The sequence below is a fragment of the Lathamus discolor genome, chromosome 6 (assembly GCF_037157495.1).
Source record: "Lathamus discolor isolate bLatDis1 chromosome 6, bLatDis1.hap1, whole genome shotgun sequence".
In the NCBI taxonomy this organism is placed as follows: Eukaryota; Metazoa; Chordata; class Aves; order Psittaciformes; family Psittacidae; genus Lathamus; species Lathamus discolor.
In genome coordinates, this window is record NC_088889.1 from 53,327,844 (window position 1) to 53,344,862 (window position 17,019).

Genomic DNA, 17,019 nt, shown 5'->3' on the forward strand with positions numbered 1-17,019 from the left:
AATAACACTAGGCAAAATGACTTCAAGCTGTCACCATTACACAACCTAAACTTTATTTCTTCATTAATGCATTACAGAGCAAAAAAACAATGAGAGCATTCCTCTGGAATGTGTGTTTACTGAGCACAAAATGATATGTTTACTGAAATAGCAGTTGCTGCCGGGTTACCCAGTGGGAGAGAGCTTTCTCTTTCCGCACCGGTACGAGACCCCGATGCCGCTCTGCTCTACAGCACTTGGTGCTTGTGATTTCCCCCCGCCACCCCATTCCCTGTACAAGGCAGGGGGGGTCCTGAGGGAAGAAGCAGCTCTGGTGCAACCCAAGCTGAGGCTCAGCATCATCCAGTGGCACCTTTCCGGTGGCTCTGGCACATCCTGGAGAAAAGGAGAAAAAGGAGGGAGATTTCGAGGCATCCCTTCCTGGAAGAAGCATGAGTCAGAGGAGAAGGGGCTAAGCCCGGGGTTTCGGGGTGGGTGGCAGCCCACCTCGCGTCTTGGGAGCACGAGAGATGCTCGGGGTGGAGACAGGCACCGGTGGGATGTGCGTGAAGGGTCCCTCTCCGGAGAGCGGGCAGACACAGTGGCTGGGGGCTGGCAGAGCTGCTCCTGGGTACAGCTGTGCTGGGGGAATGCGCTGCAGGAGGAAGGGTGAGAGGGCAGGCAATCAGGCAATGTCCTTTGTGGTCACAGTAATGAAAACATCATTCCTGATGTTTGGGATGTGATGGGCACATTGCAAACGCCTCAAACAAAAACAGCCAGGGGAGGGAAGAAAGGGAGTCAATAGACAAAGGAAAATAAAAACCGTGATGGAGTTTTTCTGCTTTATCCCAAGTGTCAAAGCAAACTACATGCGCATGCATGCAGGTGCACACAGACACACACCCTCCTATGCACACAGTCTCATCAATTTAAAGGTGACTGGGTATTTTTGACTCTTTATTCCACCAAGATTCTGACAACAAAACCAATAATTAAGAGGCTTTTGCTCAGTACAACTGCCAAGCAGACATTAGGTTGGCTGCAGCTCTGTTTCGTGTGGATATAGCTCTCCAGTGATTCACAACCAGCCGAATCGGAACAGGGTTCATCGGTGCCCCAACCAACAAAAACACAACTACAATGTTTTCTGTTCATTCCCTTCTCCTTTTAAAGAGAAATATACACACACATGTGTGGAGGAAAAACAAAAGCAGAGTGCTTTCTAACCTGGTACAGCATATTACACTAATTAAGGGATGCTGTTATTCATGCATCATTCATGACTCTGCCAAAACTGGGAACAAACAGTCCCTACAATCTGGGTAGGACTGTCTGAGCTGAACTTCACAGAGTTTTCTGATCTGTAAAGCCCAAATAGGAAACAGTCTTTGCTTCCTGTGGTTGGCAGTATCCCGTGGGATATGTATACTGGGTATACAGGGCAGTATACTTGCCCTGCTCTGCTTCTTTGTGATCACACATTGATGTTCTTGTCCAGCAGTGACCGCAGGGCAGGTGAAAGGATCCACACCATGTCATGTGCTGTCATCTCTATGCTGGGTTGCAGTAAAGACCTTGGAGGCTCTGCTCTGGGTCAGTGCCTGCTATGGTGGGACATTCCCTGGAAGCCTGGAGGAGGTTGCACCTGAGCATCACCTTCACGCTGAAGGTAAAAGCATCTCCTTGCTGAGATGCCCTTGGTCCTGGTGCTGCACTGGTGCGGGCTTTTTGCTGTCCCATTTGACACCATGGGGACATGGAGGCACTGCTGCCAAGAGAGACAGAGGTATTGTCGCTCCCAGTCCTTCTTGCTGAGGTGTGGAGGAGTACTGGGGAAGTCCTTTGAAGTGTCTCCAGCCATGGCTGAGGAAACTAGGGAAGAGTGCTATTTGTGTATGTGCCATGTATGCGTCTCAGCACCGTGCTGAGAAGGATTGACAGGAGCTGCAGAAAGGCTGAGTAAAATTTTCCAAAATACCTTAGTGATGTAGAAGCCTCCCGTCCTATTTTTAAAATATGACTGGAGCACGTGAGGCCCAGAGCCTTAAAGGTACCTCTGCAAATAGATCCTCTAGAGCTGGGCACCTAGAAGAGCTGGGCACCTCCATCCCACTGCCCTGGTGACCCATCCTCCCTGCTGGTCTGGGGTCCCCTCTGCTCTCAGTCATGTCAGTTCTGCCGGACGCCCAAAAGGTTGCCTCTTCTGCAAGTCCAGCAGGGACCTGCATAGACTGCTGTCAAATATCTATTCCCCCAGCAGAGATCCCCTCTCTACCCTTTCACCAGTTCCACCAGAGCTGCTTCATACTTGGCTTTTGCTTCCAGCCATGCTGCCACTGGTTTTCCCTCCTTCCTTTCTTTGGTGATCCAGGAGTCTCTTCAGGGTAGTAACTCCTCTCCAGTACAGCCAGCTTCCAGCGGGACATCCCCAAACCTCCCAGCTGCTGTACGCAGGCATGTTGCTCTCAGCAGACCAGAATGGGTGGCAAGGTGACTTTAGTGGTGTCTTTTCTTGCTGGCCAGCAGGCTCTGCTAGCTCCAGCCTGGCTGTCTTGGCCCAAAATATCTCAGGCTCCTTCCGCAGCAATGAAATGTCGCCTATTTATTGCTGCTGATTATTGCTAATGACAAAGGCAGGTGGCTGGGGCAGGCAAGAGGAGAACAGCAAGGCTCGGAGAGATTGGAGAAGATAAAAAGGTCAAAAAGCAATTACTTCAGCTGCCAGCTTTCTGCAACTTTGGAAGCAGAGGATTGTTTGCGTTAGATGTAGCAAGCACAGGTTTCAGCTGCAACAGCACACTCTTCCCACTCCGTGTTTTTGCAAAACTTTCTGCCTATTTGTAGCACCTCTTTCTGTATTGCTCACACCAGCCCTTGCTCAAGAAAGATACTGGAGCCATACGTCGGAGCCTTATGTCTCATCAGCACAGTGAGGCTCGAGCAGAAGCTATTGCCAGAGGCAGAAATACTCTCATGGATGCAGCCAGTAGAATAGGTGGAAATTTTCCAAATTTCTTTTTGCAGAGGGAACATTTTTCCCCATGAAGAATGTGGAGGCAATAAAGAGAAAGCTTAATAATGACTTTTATGACTTGTCCTTTTCCATCTCTAACTTCTTCTAATTGTCTTTTCTGCCTTATGATGCCCTGACTCTGTTGCTGATGTCAAGGCAGGGATAATGAGTAAAGAAATATTGTCACTCAAGTTGTAATGCTGAAAGCACCTTCTTGTCAGCGCTCTGATGCAAATAACCATATAGATACCAGGACATGATCCTAAAGTTTCTGTTGTTGCGCAAGAGCCCTTCTGCCTCTCAGCTGCTGTGTCAGTGCAGCGCTCTTGACTTTCCTATGTCTCTCCCAAGCAAATCTTTCCCCTGTGGACCAGGAAATGGCATTGGGGGTGCTGCTTTGCAATGGTGCTGTGGTTGGTGAGCACGGAATGAGAGGCAGGTATGAGAAGACAAGGGTTTGTAAAGCACCAGCGCTTTACACTGGTAAAGCACCTGCTTTACAGCAGGCTGGGTGCTGGGAGGGAGCACAAGCACCGTGTGGCACTTGGGCTGAAGTGACCCCCATGCTGCATGCACTTTGTGAGAAGAAACCCTAAACTACCCAATGTTACAGCAGGATCCCTAATGTGGTAGGGGAAGAAATCTGTTACTAGCAGGATGTCAGCATAATGCAGCAAGCAGCCCAGGAGCTCATAGTGATGCAAGCACCTCACCTACAGCATGGACAGGTCCAGAAGAAGGATGAACTCCTGAATGCCCTCCAAACACCATCCCTACAGTACAAATTCACCTAACTTTTAAATGCCAGGATGTCTAATTTGCTTTCCTTTGAAGTTGTAAGATGATGGAAGAGCATCGGTGATATGTGAGCTTGTGTCTTTGCGGCCAGTTGCCTGCTGAACCCAGGGGACACATCCTTTGCGTACCAACAGTTACATCCCTGACAGTGTGTTGCAGTGCCGTCCCCCAGACCAGGGAGCTGTGGCCAGGGGGAAGCCACAATGGCTTAGATGAATGACTTTGATAAATGGCCACCCTCCCACTTCCTTGCTGCATGGACCAGATAGCTGCAAGCCAAGGCCATTACTCAGCGTATCATCAGGTGTGTAGCTGTGTCCTGTGCACTCCAAATTGGCAGGGAGATGACTATTGGAAGGAAGCTGAAGCCAAAAGGGCTGTGGCATCTGGCCAAATCCGCTGTCGATTTTAAAGCTGATTCCACTGTTCCTCCTGTGGAGCAAAACAACCATATTTCTCATTTTGCAAAGGACAAAGCTCAACAGGACTTTATGGGGTTTTTTTTCTTTTTTTTTTTTTTTTATTGCATTTGCTAGGAATTTATTCAATGCTGCTACATTATTCTTCTTGCTGTCAGGAAACAGGCTGACTCCCCTCCCAAGTAGCAAAGTTTGGCTCCTGAGCAATCAAACTGCATGGGGCTTTTTGGCCACTGGTGAGGCTACTGTCTTACATGGTGGCCCATGTACATCCTTCAAACACTTGGTATTGAAGAACTTTGGAGTCTGCCTCTGCAAGTTCCCCTGTCAGTGGGCACTAAGTGGGTAGCACACTTCTTGGGCCTGAAGAAAGCAAAACCCTGCTACCATAAAATCTCTACTGAAGCTTCTGGTTTTGTTTGTACTCTATATGTGCCACATTTTACCCCATGAGAGTGGCTCCAGGATCCTCAGGACATGTGCTGAATGGTCCGGGGCTGTTGGGGAAGGTACCCTGCTCCCCAGCATTTGCCAGGGAGATCATCATGCCAGTCCTGCAAGCTGAGAAATGCACAGTCCTGCAATGGGAAACTTGTAAGTCTGAACCCTCCTTCCCTGTTGCTTCAGTGGAAAGTACAGGAGGAAACATCCCACAGTATTTTTTTCTGATGGGGATGACTGGCAAAAAAAGGTTGCGAGAAGGGATGGTAGCATGAACAGAGCAGGAATTGGCACTTTTCTTATGCCCCCTCCTCCCACTTATCCATTGTGACTATGCACCTGACCCATCCACCTTCATCTGCAATGAAAATCTGGTGCTTGGCCAGCCTCCAGCCATCCTCTTTCTGTGCTGGAGCAGGTCTCATTTGGCGGAAATTTCCCCGGCCATGGAGAAACCAGAGCAAGAAGCAGTTTCCCGGTGTTCATTCCATTATTCATCGTTGTCCTCCCCTCGGGCCACCCTGAACGATTTCCTTCCCATGCTCTCCATGTACATCCTTCAAATGGTTTTAGGATATGGCGCTGAAAAATAAAGTTTAAAAACACCAAAAACCCAAGGCATTGAAAACATTTAAATATCTTGCTCAGCTCTTTCCTCCCAGTGCCATTGTCTTAGGAGGGCTGGCACGGGACCAGACTTCTTTCTTATTACCAATCTTAACTACTCCACTGGGCATCGAAAAATAAAGCCCTATAAAAGTCACTAATTAAATAAGTTCTCCCATCTGACCTAATACAAGCAACATGGGAGGTTGCATGATTTTTTTAGGATTTTTTTTTTCTCTTCTCTGTTTCCCTCTCTTTTGTAGAGCCCACTTTTCTGATGGGGATTCGTTGTTTTTCTGGTAAGGGAGAGGGATTTCAAGGTCATGGAATGAATAAATGATGATAATGCGTGGCCGCAGGGAGAAACGAGCACAGTGAGTGCATGGTGAGTGAGCGCGGCAGCAGCTGAGGTGCTTGCTCGGGGGGAACAGGGCTGGGGTCGTCCCTCCCCATGGCAGCTGTGTGGGTGCTCAGCATCCCCACTATTGTTTGCTAGGGCACCGCTCCTTGTTTTTAATGTTCGTTATTATTTTCTTCTCTCACAACCCGGGAGTGCATGAATATCTCACCTGAGTGTCCCCCACTCTAAGGCTGTGCTGGGGGTCCCCAGCAATGGGCCTTGTGGGGTGTGTGCATGCCCCAAAGCAAGCAAGACGGAAGATTAGTGTCTGGATTTCCTGTTATTCTCGGGAATTTCAGATGGGTTCGTGTAGCTATTCACCGTGCTTGGCTGTGGTGGTTCCAGCACTGCGCTCCTGCTCTCCCTCCACTCTTCCTCCATGCCCTCTGGGCATGAGCCCACAGCTGAGATGAGCTGGGTGGTCTCAGCCCACCGCGCCACTGTCAGGGCTGCACAGGGTAATGCTCTTTTCTTCTGACTCACTCGCAAACAAGCTTGCCTCTTGCGAGAGCATCCCGAGGTTTTCTAATAACAGGAAGCCTGCCCCAGGGTCCAGCCGCATGTGGGAAGAGGTGTGGCTGCTTCCAATTTCGAGGAACACCAGTGTCACGAGCGGCTCCCATTCCAGCATGCTTTCTCCCTGGTAACCTCCACGCTACCTCCAGCACCACTGTCACTTTTTCACTTTCTACCTGAATAACCCAAGGGATTGCAACTGGGATTGACCGCTGCAGAGACAGACATCTCAGGGGGGAGGGCTGCAGCTCCTGGAAGGCGACAGGTAGGGGTAGGGACGATGAGCCCAGGAAAATGTGCATCTCCGCTGTGGCTGCCCTGCTTCAGGTTGCCAGAAGTCCCAAAGTTGGTGCTGCAGTGAAGTGGTCACACCACCAGAGGATTTCCCATATCTCCCTCCCTTCTTTAATGCAGAGCTATGGGCAGTGAAAGGTCGTGCCCTTTAACGAAGAGAAGGATAGGATCTGCCCAGCTAGACAAACTCTTCGGCTGCTCTTCCTGCCTCTCTTCGCACCCGGAGAGCCAGGCAGTGCAGACCCCCAGGGATGTCTCACAACAGCCCTGATTTAGCTTATTCTAGGCCATGCTGAGAATTATTAGCTGCAGGAGTCCGCCTCTCTCGCTTCCTCATTGAGACTAGGTTTTCTTTTTATTTTAGCTTGGTGCTTCATTCCCCCCCCCGCCTGGTCTATTTATTCCATAGCTTTTACGCTACAGCTAGGATAAATAAACAGCAGCTGAGAGGGGGCTACAGCTATCAGGGAGGGCAGGGATTGATGCACAGGGCTAGAAGAAGGTGGCAGGAGCCTTGCGTGGTGCTGGGCATTTTCCTAATGCAACCTCCCAGAGTATTATCCCTGGGGCCAGGACCATAAGGAAGCCATGTTGCATCCACACAGCTTTATTGCCAAGGCTCTTGTGGTTGAGCCCCGCTGTTGGTTTCCAGTACAAGGCGCTGCCAGAGAGCGCAACCTCTCTGCAAACCTGCACAACAGCAAAGCAACCTACAGCAGCTTCATGGAGCCATCAGGCTCATTGCTTAACCCATGGGAAGGCTTCACATGATTTCTCTGTGACTGGTCACTTCAAATCTTCCAGCAAATGACCTCTGGCTAATAGCGTTACATGAATATTCCTGCATGCTCATTTATTAATGAGAGGCCTGTGGAAATGACAAACCCTAAACAAATGCAGGAGACTGTTCATAGAGCAATTAAATTTGCTCTGTACCAGCTTGTGGCCTGGAAAAACATCCCTGAATTGGGCTCATGTCGATCTAGTAATGAGAGAAATATGCTGTGTGACTCAAATGGCAGGGTTCTCCTCTGGCTTTCTGAGCTGTGGTGAGCACTTTTGGTTAGGGACTGTGACCCTGCAAATTTCAATTCAGTTGACACTTCATGAAAGTTGCATTATTTTTCTGTGCATCATTTATAATCTCAAAAGGCTTCCTGCCTCATGGGTCTTGTGCTAAATATGTGGCAGAAAATATCAGAGGTACCTGCACAGGCCTCTTAGGAGACAATTTCCAGAAATGAAGAGCAAATAAGCTGCACACCGAAAGCTGGGATAAGAAGGGCATGAGCACAGCTGTGATGGAGTGAGCTTTTCTCCAAGCTTCATAAGACACCCTGGCCAAAGTGTTAACAGGACCTAACTGGCTTCTTACTCTGCAACTCAAGGAGGGAACACTTTGAATTTCTATGTTCTTTATTTCTATGTTCTTTATATATTAAAAATATAAGACACATACGCTGTCACTAATTTGTTGCCTGAGCAAATTTGATTAGGAGAGAGGCCAAGTCTTGAGTGCAGAAAGAAACTGTCCTCCAGCAACAGAAATGATCGCTGAATATTTAATATGATGTCGAGCCTCATAGCACACCTCAAATAGGAAGATTTGGAGACTTGGCTCTCCCTCTGGTGACTTTGTCTGGACCACTGAGCTCTCTTGTTGCCATCCTACATTGCAAACATCCTTTGCGATGCCTGTGTTCCTGCAGGCTACACAGCGGGGATGTCTTTCATTTTAATGTGGGTAAAGACTGACAGTAATTACAGGTATTTGGGGGCTGCTCTGGGGAAAGCAGGAGATGAGTCACGTTGCTTCTTCGACCAAGAAAGGCTGTGGATAAAATATAATCATTTAGCCTTCTGCAGGTGCTTTCACTGGGAGGCATTGCCTGTCTCCTGCAACCTCTTGTGCTTTACAGTCAATGCAGTTCAAGCTAAAAGTGTTTTTAGTAGGGAGCTTGGCACTGGATGGGGTGGTAAGAATCAGGAGAGAGCTGTGGGACTTGGGGTAAATACATAAACCATTTGTTACTGAGCAGTAAAGAAAACCTTTTTCTGCAGGAAAATATTGTCGGCTCATGATGGACGGCCAGGTTTAAGGCAACGGGGAAACAAAATGGATTGTAAATATATTCTAGCTTAGCCTCCAACAACAAACCTCCAGAAAGAGCTTTGGATTGGTTGGTGCTTAGGGATTTTAAAGGGAAAAATAAACAAGATCTGCTCTACAGAAGGCATGCGAATGGGTCAAAGTACAACACAATCATGTTGAAAGAAATGAATATAAAATACAGAATACAGGCATATTGTCCGGCATTCGCACATACCTTAAATACAACGCCTCAGTTCAGCTATATATTTGCATCAGAATAAATCTATAATTGAAGGCTTGTTGAAAAAGACTAGTCTTTTGTTGTTGTTGTTGTTGTTGTTTCTATTTTTTTGTAATATTTCAATGGAAATATCCCCATGTTCCTAGCTTGTTAGGGCGCAGTCATGGAGGGAATAACCCATTACATACTTCATTATTTTCCAGATAGCAGCTGAAATCTCCTAGGAATATTTGAAATGTAAAGGGTATTATAATACCTAAAATCAAGTGACATGAATTTTGATGATGTGTCAGCATTTGCAACTGGTAATGCTAATGCTGATTTTTGGGGAGCCATTATTCAATCTGCACCTCAGCAGCAGATGTGATGAGTATTGCCTTGCAACCAGGTGCTCTCCTCATTTTATAAATAATACCACAAAATAAAGCATAGACCCCTCTTTTTTACCTTTCCTTATTTGCAAACCAAAGCTTCAAGATTACCCCTGATATTTTGTAACATCAGCCTCTGAGACACAGAAATGTTGAAGCAAATCCCCACATGTTCAGAGCTGCAAGCAGTATTCAGTGAGATAAAATATTCTTTATGACAGTCTAAAAATCTGAATTACCCATTCTAGTACATGCTGAAATCTACCGTGGTGCATTAAAGCTATGACAAACAACCTCTGACAAATAATTTGGTCATAACTCTCAGTTTAGCATGCATCATGGCAAAACAGTGCGATTGGAAAGGGGTGCTGTTGGGCAGCAGCGGATGTTAGTTTTTAGTGTCAGACTAAGTTTGATTTCAACACGCAAAATTATGCAAACCTACTTTATCCATTTTTCTCTGCAGAAAAACAAAAACAAAAGCAAAAAAAAACCCAAAACCCCACCACTTTGCTTTTTCCAGAAACTCCCTTGATTTTATAAAATGCTTGAAACTTGAGAAGAGACTGGATATGCTTTGTCTCCATGAGAACTACATCCTGATAGATTTAGTGGAGAATGTGTCTATGCTCCATGAATCTTCCCCTAACAAATAGCCGAATGTATTGTTTCCAAATACTAATTCTCTCAACTTCTTAAAATCCCTTGGCACTTATTATATTCATTCCTCGCAAGCAGTAGTGAAAACAAATGTTCTTTGTGTAAACAGACTTTGACAGAATGTGGGAACTTAAATAAATATGGTTATAATATGGTATAAAAATCAGCTTCAAATCTGAAGAAAACTGAAAGTGCATGGGTAAAGAGTCTTGTCACTCAACTTCAAAGTACGTTCCCAAGTACATACTGAGATGTATTAAGACAGGTAAATACCAACTCTGAGGCTCCTAACTGCGTCATATGTTTGAAGACACTAGAATTGTGTAAATATACAACGTTAAGTAAAACAGTTGCTCTAAAATGTCCTTTTGCACAAAACATGCTCTCGTATCTGTTATTCTCCTTCGAGAAAAATGAGCATCCTACTGGAGCTGTTTTCCTCAGCTGGCCAGAGACACAGCTCTTCATTGGGGTGAGCGATGACGTTGCGGGACTGATGGAAACCAAAGATATTTTGAAGGGTTTACATGGCTTATTTAAGTTGGGGGAAGGGGGAGGGAAGTTCTTACTCCAGAAAGCACAACTGGCCACAAAGCCTTCCTATGAGACCAGGTACCCTGGGTGGTTTTCTGAGGCATGAGACCAAAGGCCAAAAGAGCAAAACCACCCAAAAAGTGTAATAATTACCCTTCGGGGCAATGGCTGCATGAAATGGAACTTATGAATAAAGACAAGGAAAACCCATTAAGTAATACTACTGACATGCGTCTGACATCGCCAATAGCCAACCATCACTCGCCACTTGTGCTCTGGGTTTCTGAAATAATTTCTTAATGGAATAAGGGGTTTCTAATTCATAATGTCTTTCTACAGATGCTGGAGGATACAGGTTTGCCAGCCATTCATGTTCCCAGCCCGTGCTGTTAATAAATCCAAGGTTTAGTTGAAGTACAGTAGTGGTCCTCTGTTATATCAGTATGGAGAACAAGTTTCAGCTGCATGTAATAACATAAAATTGCCATATATGAGCATTTCTTAAGCACCTGTCCCTGACAGTGACAAGCTACTCTGAGAATTACCGGGGCGGGGGGGGGGGGGGGGGAATGAGAGAAACCATTTTCCATGCAAGATGTAGTGCTGCGGTGATAAATATACCTTTTGATTACATAGTGCAAACAGACTTCAGTTCCAGTTTGAGAGGCAAAATAAAGGAAAATAGGGTTCAGATGATGCTACAAGCCTGGAAAATGTGTCTGGACCACATAAGAAAAGCATAAATGGAAGATTTGTGACTTGAGGTTTTAAGTATTAAGGTTCGAACAGCTGCTTTGCTTTCATATTTTAATAGCAAAGCAGTTTTAAGGAGAAATGAAATCAGAGCTGAGAGGATCAGCTGAATAATGCAGCTGTAGGATGAAAGCTGGATACCTGCTTTCTAGAGGGTGATACTGTGGCCATGAAGATGGGGATAGTCCTGCAGCCAGGCAACATCTCCCCTCCAAAAGTCTGCAGCCCTTGTCCCCACCTGTGTTATGGCATTGACAGAGTTTCTATTGGGTGTGAAGAAGACACTTTTCTAGAGGAAGACATATCAACAAGATACACTCCCACTGCCTGGCCTTAGGGTGAAAATGGACTCTCCTCTCTTTGTAGGTACAGCGAGGTATGAACATACTAATGGCTCTAAAGAGTCCATCTTTTCTTTTTTTTTTTTTTTTTTTTTGCAAGATTATAACTCTGTGACTCTAAAAGTGTTTCTTTTCACTGCTGAGGTCCAAGCTGCAATTAAAGAAGCTGACCCTGCTTTTGAGGAGCAACATAGTGTTTTGACAGGTAAAGAAGTCATTAGCAGAATTCAGATATTAATTGCAACTAAAAGAGGCACTTTAAAAGTGCCTGGTTGTTAACTGGTTGTTACTCTTTTGAAGGTGTTTTCAATGTAGAAGTACTTGTACATCAGCTGTGTGAGTTCTACTTGAGTACAACTGTATACTGGAATGGACAGTCAGTCATGGATGCTACTTCTGAGACTTCAAGAGCCCCCACATGCTTTTATCTAGCCTTCCTTATACTGATGTTGTACCCATCTTGGCACATGTCCTGGTGGTATTTCCATGCCCCTTTGATCACTGAACCAGGTTGCACGATGTGATGATGCCTTACACACCAGGAGCAGACAAAACACAACCTTTCTGTCTTGCCTGTACATTTGCAGATGGTGAAATGGCTGAACACTGAGTTGGATGAGATCTGGCACGATTGTGGGAGTTTCTGCTCTGCTCCATGCCAAGTAAGCTTAGATTAGGTCTCCTCCATGCAATCAGGCATGCAAGGCACCAAGGAGGAGCACAGCCCTGCAGAGCAAAGTGGACGGGGGTGTGAGGCCCCCTGTTTCCTCCATAGGGATGCCCAAGCAGACACCAAGCCCAGCCCTTCATGCCAAGACCCTTCTGCACCCTGTGGAGGGATGCCCAGCGAAGGGTGGCAGCTGCTTGTCCATCAGTATCTCAAAGCCACGCTTCCCCAGGGGTTCACCGTGGGAAGGGTCCATTGCAGGAGGAGGCTGGGCCTGCCTGGTGAGATGAAGAAAGCCAGCTCTCGGACCACCCCACGGTGGGAGGTGGACTTGTTTATCAGCACAGCTTGCCTGGTGCCACCCCTTTTCATTTTAGACTGAGTCAACCCTCCAGACACTAATGAATGTCCTCTCATAAACAAACACCATGGGTTGTTCTTTTTTTGTTGTTGCTGCTGCTGTTGGGTGGTTTTCTTTTTTTTTTTTTTTTTCCAGATAAAACTGCTTTGCCTTCAGAAAGCAAGGAGATGTAACCTTTGCAAGCTCTTGAGCAACTCTTGAATGGTCCCTCTTGGGACGGAAGCCTTTGCTTTCCTGGAGAAAGAGGCATGACCGTGGGCTGTAAACAGCTCAGAGACAGTGGTGAGGGCACAGTGCAGGTGTGAGGGCTGCCCAGGACTGCACCCCAGTCCTACTCTGCAAACCATGGCATCACTGAGCCTGGTTCAGGGGTGTACCCAATGAGGATGCAACTGCAGCATCAGATGGTGTTGACATTGACAGCACTCAAAGGAAGGCAAAGGTTTCACAAAGGGCAGGAGAGCACCAGGCACATTAAAAATACAAAGAGAGGCTCAAAACTTTTCCTTGACCTCACCATCATTTGTGACATGTAGGAAGAGATGTGTCAGGGATGGGCAGTGGAGTCTATAGCAACTTGTCTGTCTCTTTGGTGTTTCCCACCTGTTTCCCTCTTTGTTAAGTGATTATTTTTTTATTTTTTATTTTTTTATTTTTTTTATTCTGTTCTTTTCATGCTTGTGTAGCTCTGTTGAGTGTTTCCCTTTGCCCTAGTTGAGCATTACAGCATATCCCAACAGCTGGCACCTGGTTAGCCCTGGAAACTACTGATGGCTATGGAAGGATGCAGTGATCCCTTCCCTGCCTCTAGAAGGGATGGGATGCCTCTGGTAGCAATGCCAACATAAGTCTTTAATTTTCCCATTTTCTCCTTTTCCTGTCTCTGTCAGGTCTGGTAGTCCAGCAAAAGCACTTAGCTGCTTGCACATCCATATCTGTTGCTTGAGTGCTGGGTGCTGCTCTGCATGGGAAGAAACTTTGCTCTCTTTCTTGAAAATGCCTGCAAGTGTCCTTTGTTTGGCTGGCCACAGAGCAAATTAGAAGTGGTGAGACCACCTCAAAACTCAGAGGGGATTCTGCCTCTGCACATCACAGTTTGGAGGTTGAATGTTATGAAACTGAAGATGACTAAATTGATCTCACTGGGACATTTCCTGAGGATGCTGCCTTCCCTTGGGTGAGCATGATCTCCAGGGTTTCTTTCATTCATGCATTAAGCTGAGTGACTTAAGTATTGTTAACTGTTAAAAAAAAAAAAAAAAACATTTTTTCTGTGCTTACTACAATAGCCCAACCACAAACTGGGAATTTTGGTAAAGAAGAAATTACACTTTGCTTTAGAATCAGCCAGCAAAGTTACTTTGCCACCAGCTTTTCTCCCTTCTTTCAGTTTCATCCCCTTGAAGTCGTTAGAGACCAATAACCCCACTTCACACTGTACTTTTGGAGTCAGTGGTCTCCTCTTTGATGTGCATAGAGCAAGCTTGCAGCATCATGGCATCTCTGCAGCCCAACTTAGCTACGTGTGACAGCATAGGAACACTAAGGAAAGCAAGCTGCAAGTTCCTCTCCCTTGCCTCACCTCTCCTGCCACTGCAAGACGTAGAAGTTGAAAGTTAAACTTTTGAGTTACGAGTGATTTCCACTTTGGTGAATTATTGGCTTTCCTGCAGTGCTTTTATAAGCTTGTTTATAAGACAATAGACAATGGGAGAAGTTGCTGAGGCTCCCAGTGGACATATGTTGACAATAAACCCCTGTAACAGAGGTCAAATGTGTATTCCCAGAATAGTAGAGAGAACTTGCTGCTTGAGGAGTGGAACACTGAAAATGAGCCGATACAGAAGAGATGTCTTATTGTCCAAGCCATTGAGTCAGCTTGGCCCAAGAAGACTAATTTTCCAGAAGATCTGATCTCTTTACTTACTGCAAGGGTATGACAACATGTCTCTTCCACTGGTAATGCTTATGTCTGTGTGAAGGTCCCTGTAGTCATAGATATAAAGCTATTTGAAAAGATTCAAAGAGGCAAAACCACCCTGAATGTCATGCTCTTGACCAGGTGCCCCCGTTGGGGGAAAGCCTTTCTCTCCAAGTGAGACACAAGGGTGAGTCAGACAGCAGTTTCATGTGGGTGGGGTGGCTTTGCATGGTAATGGGGGGGGGGGGGAGGAGGGAAAGAATTATAAAATGCTATTCCTATTTTTAAGCAGTTGTAACTTAGCTTTACTTTTCCCTCTCACAAAGTCTCCCTGGGCAGGAAGCATTTTTAACACATGGTTTGCAAAAACAAAATAAAAATACCAACCAAGTGGAGTTTTCTTCTTTCACTGGTCACTTTTCAGACCTTTGTGGGTGCCAAAACGAATTAAGAGCGTCTTCTTTTCATGTATGGTTGCAGATATATTGATTGTGCTCTGACGGCCAGAGGATGACGGGATGACTGTCTGAATTAGGACAACCTATGGTTGTTTGTGTCAAAGATGAACTGCTGTCAGACAGACCACTCATGATGAGTTTCATGGTTGAAAGCTGGTCATACCAAGCTCTCCTTGGTGCCGTGTTGACTGCAAGGTGGTATGAATAGCCGTATGAGTATGTATGTGAGCACATAGGATCCAAAAGTATCTTGGCAAACAAGAATTCTCTCCTTGAAAAAGCATGTGTATCACTCCACCTACAAACTGATCCAAGAATGGCTGTGGGACAGCTCAAGTCTCCTCCATGCACCATCTCCAAAGCAGCAGGGAGGCGAGACTGCTATCATGCAATGGCAATTGTCCTATGTTTAATGCCTATTTTCACTCTTCTTGCCTCCATTTTTCCTGGCACACGAAGGGCTGGAAGCAAAGGCACCGCACCCTGGAGTGGTGGGGGATATTACAGAGGGATTGCGGTGCCAAGATTATGATTAGATTCTAAGCTCCCCTCAATTGGCATCGCAACAGTTTTATGACTTTGTCTTATGACTACCCAAAGCTCCAGGCTAAGAGACAGGTAGGTTGGTTTTTTTCATTTTGGAGCCCATTAATGAGCAGCCAGATGTGGAGACAGGAAGCAGTTGCTCTGTAAAGCCCAGACTGGTGGGCTAAATACCCTTTCTTTTGCAGAATACCATGTCACCAAAGCCAGTGGAGTTACTTAAAGACCTTGAGACACCCAAACAGTGACCGTACAGCCAAGCTAGCCGGGGGCTTTCCACCCTGGCCAACCCATCATGCTGTTGCACAATTGTGTCTCATAGAACTTACAGACTGGTCCTCCAGTTCAAATGAGCATAGACTGGGGTGTGGAGGGTGAGAGAGTTAATGGCACCTCTCAGAAAAACTGGATGTCTAGTGTTTCCAACCAAACCAGAGACTTGAATATTTCCCAACCAAAATATTGTTTCTTCTTCGTTACTGAACTTCTACAGCCAAATTCGCAGATCACCCATCCAGCCCAGTGCATTGACGTCTTTGAAGCAACTGGCTCATTTTGAGCAAAGTTCCTTGAGGGTTTATTATTTTCAACTGTCTGGCCTAGAATATATAGGAGGTAAGATAATTAATAGGTATCCCTGGAAATACACATATGTTCCTGGAAATCCTCTTTTACCTTCATGAATTCCATTGCTAGCAGCAAGTTTTGCCTGAAGAAAGGAAGCTAGCAGTGACAATTCATGACCCACATACCCTTTTGCTAGTATAGTCTTGTTCAAGTAACTATTTATTTTGCTCTTTTAAATGATGTGCATGTTGGTTTGATGGGGACATTCACGTTCTCAAAGTCTTCACTGTCCAGCCACATAAGGCCTTTCTTCACTTGTGCAAACCATAGGAGGGGAAAACCCTTATAATGCCATACAGTCTAGTACTAGAAGATTGATGATAAGTCTTCACATCCTTCCTGGTTTCTGTGTCAAAACCTTCATGTAACCAGAAAAATTCTAGGAGGAGGTGGAAAAAAACTTGTTAGAAGCTCAAACAAAGCAAACAAGTAAGAGTAGAAGACAATCTGCAGCCCCAACTAATCAGTGTCCTCCATAGGGGATACCCAACTTCATGTTTTCTGAGTTGGAAATAAGCTTGAATTGTTTTTTCTCCAGTTCCTAGTAAACAGGTAGCAATGAAAATGTTTGGCAGGTATTTAGACATTAATAACCTAAGGAGTTTGGAATTTCTTTGCAACCAACTTGGAGGGAAGAGGTGGGAGAAGATAAAACAATCAGCAAAGTCGGTATTGTATCATCATCTGCAGCCACAAGCATTACAGTGCACTCACAGCTCTTTCTTCTCACTTCCAAAATGGACTCCAGAGATATTTTTATTTCTGGGACACCAATATGGGCAGCGGGTGTCCCACTAAAGCCACTGATTGACTTGCCTTATTGGCTAAACTGTTCTGTAAGTAAGAAAAACACAATCTTCCCCTACGACACCAATGCTTTACAAAGTTGCTCAGGAAAATTTGCCATGCATGAAGCAGCAACAGTGCCATATTAACTCGCAGACTCCAGACATTATGCAACCTGAAGCTTTCCTAATTATG

The 17,019-nt window shown here is 45.7% G+C and overlaps 1 long non-coding RNA gene across 2 annotated transcripts in view; it reads left to right on the forward strand.

Annotated features, from left to right (window-relative positions):
• Positions 1–17,019, forward strand: part of LOC136016096 (uncharacterized) — a 45,471-nt gene that overhangs the window by 11,830 nt on the left and 16,622 nt on the right. Inside the window, exon 4 of one of the 2 annotated variants that reach the window (XR_010613493.1) lies at positions 8,531–8,804. The exons of the other annotated variant lie outside the window; for it this stretch is intronic. This is a non-coding gene — a long non-coding RNA (uncharacterized LOC136016096). Of the gene's footprint in view, positions 1–8,530; positions 8,805–17,019 lie in introns of those variants that run through there. 2 annotated transcript variants of the gene reach the window in all.